The sequence below is a fragment of the Sinohyriopsis cumingii genome, chromosome 5 (assembly GCF_028554795.1).
Source record: "Sinohyriopsis cumingii isolate HCF-2022 chromosome 5, ASM2855479v2, whole genome shotgun sequence".
Taxonomy (NCBI): Eukaryota; Metazoa; Mollusca; class Bivalvia; order Unionida; family Unionidae; genus Sinohyriopsis; species Sinohyriopsis cumingii.
In genome coordinates this window covers 92,215,670-92,223,647 of record NC_142965.1, presented here as the reverse complement: position 1 = coordinate 92,223,647, position 7,978 = coordinate 92,215,670, and positions in this window count along the sequence as shown.

Below are 7,978 nucleotides of genomic sequence, written 5' to 3'. Positions count from 1 at the left end.
TAATTCTTAATTCGTGTCTGCCTTCACTGGCAGTGTTTATCTTATGCTGTACACGTGACTATTTATAGAAGCGGGTATTCTTAGAAAAGTAGTTCTCCTTACAGTTCTTACTGAAGTAAACACAGTTCTTTAGATCACGTGGTAACATTCTGACCAATGGAAATTTTACTTTCCTTTACCAGCTACTGGCTTTTCAATTATTGCAATGTGATGTGCTGCAAGAAAAGTCAGTGCGATGTGACCGGCTGCACTTAGAGTCGGTGAGATGTGAACTACAGCAAGTAAAGTCAGTGCGATCTGAACTTCTGCATGTAAAGTCAGTTCTGCGTTAACTACTGCAGATAAATCGATGATATGTGAACAGCTGCAAGTAAAACTGATCCGATATGAACTGATGCATTTAAAGGCATCTGATTAATACGAATGTTCAAGACCTTGAGCTGAAAGAAAGGAAATTAAAGAAAGATTATATGAGAGAGCTGACATGCTTTGTTGTTTAAAATCGGTAGTTTGTACGGATAAATTATCAAATGGTCATTTACTTGAAAAACTAAATGATGAAACAGTGAATATAAAAATAAGGACCAATGTATGTCAAATATTTAAAAGTAGCGTGTCCTATAAATAGTCACAAAACAGTCCTGTGGAAAATAAGAACGTAATGTAGCCACTAAAATAACTAATGACATCTAATTTACTTGGCAAAAGTGGCTTTCACTCGTTTTAATTTTGGTAGTGTGCATATGACTTTAGGAGAACATATGGGGACATTTTTCCTTAGTGAATGTTCTAGTAGAATATGAAAGTACATGCTAAACTATAAATAGCTGTGCTAACAAACGCATCATTTTGTCTTTTTTTCCCTCTTTTCAAACGTGTATTCTCTACAAAGTGGTGTATATATGAATGTTCACTGTTACTACTATCTTCCCAAACCTGTAACGTTTGTTGCAGAAATTTATAACTTTACATATATGCAGAATTTGCGTTATTGTTCGAGTTATTTTCCCCACGTTGAATAACCATAATGTATGTATGTAATTAAAGCAATATTGAAATACAAAATAAGTCATTTTGGTTTAAATTATGAAAAGAATCTTTAACGATGATTTGATACATTATTAAATGCTTGTCATTGTTACCATCAAAGGTGATTAGGGGCGCCCACAGAATTATTTAAAGGGTCGGTGGGGTCACATATGTAGTGGTCAGCTCTTTTTAAGTTTTACATGCTTAGAGGTGAATGGAGGAGTCACTCTGTCTTACCCCCTAGGTGCTGTCGCCTATGTAGGTAGTTGATGTCATTGCGACTCACTCAAAAAAGGTCCTTTCTCTGTCTTAGTTTCAAACTATCAAGTTGATAGACTCATTAAAAACTTTCCACCCAACACGATACTGTATGTATGCAATATGTGTGTTCGATTTAATTATCGTCAGAAGGCTTTGAATGTCTAGTGGATAAAATAAAGGTACGATAAGCTGACGAGTAAAGACATACTTAGCTTTGTATGTATATGTATGTATATATTCAATTAACTGACAACGGACAGTACAAATCTAGTATCCAATTAGCCTAAGCATTTTCGACTCTAAATGAGTCTTTTTCAATGGCAAATACAAAACAGAGACAAGACAAACAAAGAAGCAGATTTTTAAGAAAACGTTGATGAGCAATATCGCCATATGCTGTTTGATGTAAATTATGTAACCGCAAATTATGTCCTGGATATTTAATTTTTATAGTAGTAATTATATTGGGTGACAAATAAGCAAACGTAGTGAATTCTTTTAGAGAAAAGTGCAGGCTGCAAAAGGATGATTTCATTTGTGCGTTGCTCTCTTCTACTAGTCTTCTTGAATTAGATCGCTTCGTTTTTTTTGTTCAAAGGTAGCGTATCATGTGAGTTTCCTTTCCTTTCCTGGTTTTGCAACTACAGTTGGGATGGCGAGCAATTGCAACAAGTGTTCTATCAATGAAAGTGTGGCCACGGGAGGAGAAATTTTCTGCGACAGGACATCTGTACAGCTTCTTCGTCATCCAGTCAGAACTGGGAAGGTTGAACCTTTTGTGTAGCTTTCCAGTTTATCCGACATACTGAAGGCAACATATCTTAAAAGTGATGATATAAATTACATTCTCTGTTTTGCACGTTTACTTTTGACCATGAATGTTATTTTCTCGTTAGTCGCTGTGCTAGAAAATGTGCTCGCATCCATTGTATTTTGACAGAATTTTCACCTTATATCGCCACAGGGGCCAGATTTACTAGAGTGGTCTTCTTTGGTGATTGGTGTTAGCTCTGATTAGAGTGTAATTGGAGTTTTTATGGGTCTCCGGTAGGCTACTAATGGTTTTTTCGGGAGGATTAGCATTAGCGTGTCACACGATTCCACGATGGGCCAGTGTTAACTGATGATTTTTACCTACTTTAGGGTTGTATGGATGGCAGGTCATGATAAATGGTATCCTTTCAGCCCTTTCATTTTCTTTACATTTCCGTAGGCCATTGCTGTTCGTTTCTTTAGCCATCGTGGTTGTCTCAGCTAGCGGGACTCTGTCCTAGCCTCGGTTAGTCAAATGTTCAGATACCCCCCCCCCCCAGATCTTTATTGCAATGTTTCATTGTTGAAGCAGAATCCGCGTATCCTCAATGCCTGCCTATATGGGATGTTCCGAATGCAGTGTTTTGGATGAAAACTGGTTAGGAGAAGATATTTATGTTTATCAGCTGGATTGGAGTCGATGTCTATATCGAGTTTGTTTTCTACCAGTCTGGATGTTCTTTGCAGGAACACATGGTTTGGGTGGGAAAACCTCTGCCATGAATTTTATTGAAGGATGGAAGTTGTTTTCAATTGATACGAACTGTTCAGTAACGGCATCTTCAATATTCACAAGCCTGTTTGGATGACAATGAAGCTGTACAGAAGTTCTTTCGCGTAAATTGGTTTTCAAAAAGTTGCATAACTTTGAAGATGGCGATATGGCTCGACAATTTCTAGGTCAGTATAAAATATGTTTCATCATCAACATCAAGTTGAAGCCAACTAAATGAGACATTACAACTTTCAAGCATTTATTCCTGTAAATATAGGTATGTAAAGTTTTGTAACATTAAATATTTTTTCTGTTTTTAAGTTTGACTTGTCTCTGTTTTTAATAAGATTCCTTTAGAATCTAAAGCACTCAGGCTAGTTAGAATCTAGTTTTGCACTGTTCGTTGTCAGTTTAATACATGTCTGTCTGTCTGCCTGTCTGTTTGTCTATATGTATGTATGTATGTATGTATGTATGTATGTATGCATGTATGTATGTATGTATGTATGTATGTATGTATGTATGTGTAAATGTATGTGTATGTGTGTGCGTGTGTATGTATGTATGTATGTATGTATGTATGTATGTGTGTGCGTGTGTATGTATGTATGTATGTATGTATGTATGTATGTATGTATGTTCGTATGTATGTAATTTCATGAATCATTTTTAGATTGCTATATTAGTAACAATAACATATGTGTATAAATGCCGCTTTAAGATGAAATTATTGATACAATATTTGCATAGTTTATTATTCTAATGATGGATATAGTTTGCATGTAAATGATGCAAATAATTGCTGAATGGGTATGTATTATATTCCTCTGCTGACAGTTTTCTCTTGCCTCAGTTACAGATACAAACGTTGTGTTTTTTGTCTCAAATTCTTTATTTTATATATTTTGAAACGTACATCATGATAGTTTATGTTCCACTTACAATAATGATAAAGAAAATATACAATACCAAAAACGTGATACTGAACTGATATGTATTGTCCGCCTTATTTGATTCCTTTTCTTTTCCAAAGCGTATTTGATCCAGTTAGGAAAGTTTAAATACAAACTTTTCATCACTAACTGTTACTCAGCTTCGTTTAAACAGTAAAACAAAAATTTGCAACCTGTCTGTCTGTCTCTCTCTCTCTCTCTTTCCTTCTGTGTATATATAGATTTGCATCTTTCTGTGTATCCGTGTGTGTACGTGGCGTTATTTGGTGTATATGTGACAGAAACGTGAGAAGGCACATTTGCAACCTGTCTGTCTCTCTCTCTCTCTCTCCTTCTGTGTATATATAGATTTGCATCTTTCTATGTATCCGTGTGTGTACGTGGCGTTATTTGGTGTATATTTGACAGAAACGTGAGAAGGCACATTTGGCCGCCTTTTTATGACACCCTTCTCTCAACTCTAACCACCCAACAAAGGATCTAGTAAATTTAGTGCTGTCCCATGAATTAAGACACTGTCATATATGCCAATTTACTAGGCAACGTAGAGTTTTCATCATCACGAATTCTGAACCTTTTCTTATACGAAGGCTCAAGCCATGATACGGATTCTCTGACTCTTACATTAAGACGTGAGCTAGCAATGAATATCGAATTATTATGAAAGTTATATTTTTGTTTTAAATCTTTCACGATGATGATAATGTAATAAAATTACTACCCCTAAGTAAACAAGAAAACCAACTGCTGAATATTTAAATCTGTTCAGACTATCGTCATCCTAAATCAAGAACCGAATTACACGCTGATTAGCATATATGCGCATTAATATTGTTCTTTTTGAGTTAAGCTCACGAAACGTCGTTTACTCAATTTCACTACGAGTAGTGTCAGTAAGAATTTTTTGGGGGAAGTATTGGGCAGCATATGGTATACAGTTGTTGTGCAGTTGACAAACGTTTTATCGTGTAAGTTTTCAACAACTGAATGTCACTGAAAGTTTATCTTTTGAACACAATCGGAACATTCTAGAAGGCTGAGTTCAAGTCAAAATAAGTTCAAGTTGAAGATGCAGTGACTGACTATGAATGGGTTATCCTGACTTTTAGACTCTTAAAGAAATCCAGTCTAAGCGATTTAACAAAATTACTGAGTGGTACCATCTCTCATTGAAAGTGTTCTCGCTATTACAAAGTCAGTAAATATAATATATATTTTGTACACGTTATGTAAACGTATGTGGGTGTGGGAATGATGCCTCCTCTTTCTTTAGAAGGCTGCAATGAACGTGACATATCGTATAATTCCAAAATGCACTTGTCGTCAAGAGGACTGCCGTACACCAGGTACCTAACAAAGGGTCTGGTCTTGGAGAAAGCATTGCAATTATAATGGGACACATGATGTGGATGTTGTCCACGCTACGAATATGTATTTTGTCCATTGGAACTTCCCTGAAGTTAGACGAATTGAGTTATGATTGCTTCTCGTTCGGTTTTGTGGGGAAACACACTATTTTGCACCACTTGATAGGCTCTTCGTGAAGGCCATTATATTTGTTGTAGGAAGAACACGGAAAAATCCTAGGAACGACCACGCTGTAGACCATCTGGGGGCAGGTATATAAACATAAATACATACATACATACATACATACATACATACATACATACATACATACTTTGAAATATCAAAAGCAAAGAGTTATACCACAACACAAGTATGCTGCTGAAATGAGACTAAACGCATATATTCTGTGCCGGAATTCATTTTTTAAAAATTATTGGTGAGTGTGATATTTGGGCTATTTGTGTATCACCTTCGTTACTAAACAATACGAAGATGCCGTCTGTTTTATGCCGTGTGAAGATATGTATTGTGTTCCTTTGAAAATCTTTGTTTCCAGATCTTTTCATACTAATGAGTCAATGTTACAAAATTAAGATTATGCTTTTAAATTTTCTCATACTAGTGAGTCAATGTTACAAAATTAAGATTATGCATTTAAATCTTCTCATACTAATGAGTCAATGTTACAAAATTAAGATTATGCTTTTAAATCTTCTCATACTAGTGAGTCAATGTTACAAAATTAAGATTATGCTTTTAAATCTTCTCATACTAATGAGTCAATGTTGTAAAATTAAGATTATGCTTTTAAATCTTCTCATGCTAATGAGTCAATGTTACAAAATTAAGATTATGCTTTTAAATCTTCTCATACTAATGAGTCAATGTTACAAAATTAGGATTATGCTTTTAAATCTTCTCATACTATTGAGTAAATGTTACAAAATAAAGACTATATTCAGCAACAGTATCAAGAGGCAACCGTTATATTGCCAGGTAGGTGGTGGCTGGGAGAAGGGGATTAGGTAGTCCCTGTAAAATAAAATCTGTTGAATTAAAAACGCATTTGCCGGAGAAAGAAGACCCTTCCTTTTGTGACATGGATTTCCTTGACGATTTGTTCACATGTTGCTGTATCATATCAGCTTTGGTTGTGCTGGCGAAAGTCTCACATGATACGTACGGGCAAAGATTGTAATTTAAAATGTTTAGTTTACGGTCCTACTGGTTATCGTTCACATGAAAATAACCATTGTATAAAACTGATATCAGAAGCAGTAAATGTTAACACAAACAATCCTCACGCCAGCTATTACTTGAGATCAACAAGGAAACAACTAAAAGAAGCGATTAATTGGTGGTAACATATGACACTATTAGATTTTCGTGTATGTAAAACACACTTCCGAAAGACACACGAGGCAATCCATCTGAGTATCCGCACTGGTACCTCAGTATATCTCTGGGGAAACACTTTGTTCTTATTTAATCGACATTATAGTGCCAGACTGCAAAAAGAAGAAACAATAGATTACATGCAGATGGGTCTAGGACTAAGTACACTTTCTCCTGTGTCCCCAAATTTGTCAAAATTGAAATCTAGTTATAATGTAAGCTGTTCATTTTACTTCGTGCTTTCATCAACATAAAAATTTGTTTTCAGTTTGTTATTCCATCGTCGCAAGTCATTGGCGACAATCCGCTTACTTCGTCTTCTCAGTAGAGCTGTGGTTTGTTGCCCATACCATGCGATTCTTTCAATTCATTTTAGTCTTGTGATCTCTGCTTTGTAATTATGTCAGCGTATTTATTGCCCAGTAGATTTATCTATCAATGTATATGTGCTGAATGTTCTCTCAGTGTGTGTGTGTGTGTCGTGTGTGTCGTGTGTGTGTCAGTTGCCGACTCACACAGCAAATAACGCGCGAAGGACGTTAAGTATGATGTGTGAGTCGGCAACTGACAGTTGATACCACGATAAACTCAGAAAATAAACAACGTTAAACTCTTATAATTGAAATATCAATTATTCGTTATGTCATTTTGTTTGCGTCATTCAAAAACAGAACTCTTAATTCAGCGTAGTAATACATGTTTGGGGTTTTCTGTTACGTAGCTAAAAAAATTTAAATTGTTAGAAAGTTTTTTTCCTTTAATGCTTTAGTTAATAGCTGTACTTGCGACCACTAACAATAAATGCGCCTACATACAATGAGTCAAATTTTTAATATGGCTAGCTTTTTTGAGGCCCAAGCACGAGAAACTATTAAAAAGACTCAGTGTGATGTGGATGAAATAACAAATTATAAATATCGCTATATTAATTAACTTCTGTTTATATTTCCAATTGTTCCACTTTGTTATAAGTTCAGATACATTATTGTATAGCTATTCTTTAATACCGCTATCTGTATATTATGAACTAATTAAGGAATCTCCAGGTCAAATCAGCGACAAAATTCATGTTCTTTTAGGGATTGTAACTGGACAGACAAATACCGTCAGGTTCTATATTTTTTAATTTTCTTCATTCGGATATAACAGGAAATGCTGTTTTGCTCAATATATACTTTCGGACTGGGTTCCTTCAGTTCATTAATTGAAGGACGAATGTTATAATGCCCCATGTAAAACAGCATATATGTTATAATCGACTGACTTTTTGGCTAAATTTTGAGGTAAGCTCAAACGATAAAAAAAAACATTAATTCCGTAATTTATATTAAACCTTGTTATTGTAAGCATATTTCATAAAATATTCTCTCATAACCAATGAGCGAAGGGTAAAATCATTAGATAAACATCTCATTTGTCTGCGCCATATACATGCTTATCAGCCACTGATGAAACAGGAACG